This window comes from Pygoscelis adeliae, unplaced genomic scaffold (genome assembly GCF_000699105.1).
Source record: "Pygoscelis adeliae isolate BGI_AS28 unplaced genomic scaffold, ASM69910v1 Scaffold121, whole genome shotgun sequence".
Classification (NCBI taxonomy): domain Eukaryota; kingdom Metazoa; phylum Chordata; class Aves; order Sphenisciformes; family Spheniscidae; genus Pygoscelis; species Pygoscelis adeliae.
In genome coordinates, this window is record NW_008824359.1 from 4,834,075 (window position 1) to 4,835,169 (window position 1,095).

Below are 1,095 nucleotides of genomic sequence, written 5' to 3' on the forward strand. Positions count from 1 at the left end.
GCCTCCTCTTTACTGCTCTCATTTTTAGGTGACCAGAATATCTAGCATACTGCCAGGGCGCTCTTTTCAGAGCTGCATTTTTTTGGGGCACAGCCAGCTTTGTAAGAAACACTCTGCACCAAGACTTAATTTCTGTTGTTAGAGCCTTTTGGCTGGAGCTCTCTAATCATAGAGGTCACCCTTGAATATCTCTGGCTATAGAGGCGCAATGTAGGATGTTGCCAAAATGCTGTGTCCATTGTAGGAAGTAGGTAGGAACAAAAGCAAATGCAGATTTGTAAGTTCATTAATAACCCGGGCCAGCTGGGCCTTCTATCCAGGTCTTGCATCAATGCTAACAAGGTAAGTCAAGAATGATCCAGGACCAAGAAATTCTTTGCTGGCCAAATCACAATTTTGATTTGCTCTGGTGGTTATCTTGGTTGAGATCAAACCTCAAGCGTTACTTCAGATAATATACACAATTATTAGCATAAGTTTCCTTGATTGTGTGTGGAAACTCCCAACCTCATTTGTGGAAGCCATGGTTTTGAATACCGTACAACCAGCTTGCCTTATTTAAGCTATAGTCTCAGTTAGGGCAGTTGATTGGGGAGGCTGAAGGAGTAGGTGGCTGGGAAAAGGACCCCTCTACGTAGTTTTTGTTCAAGTGAATTGACTCAGATCAGTCAAAACTCTGCTTTTATCGTATTTTCTATTTCATTTGTATGCTGCTTACTTAAGGGTGTGCCTATGGTGTTGGCTTCCAAAAGGAGTGTTAATACGTGTGCAAAATGACTACTACGGATTGAAGCTCTTGGTCACAACTGGGTTACACAACACAAACTTCTATCTTCAAGATCACGATGCTGCCTAATTCTGTTTCTCCAGGTCTTTAATTTCCAGGCATTGGAATCCTTAAATCCATTTTGGCACAGAATACATCATTATTTTCATATTGTGCTAGCCTACTCTCCCGCTTTCATCCGTATGAGCCAGGAGTGAATAAGAGTTGGCAACTTTATACTCGACTATTATATTGCAGAGTACACTTTAATCGGCACCCTAATAAATAGCACGCCCAATTAATTGGGACATTTGCCAGCAAACCAATTC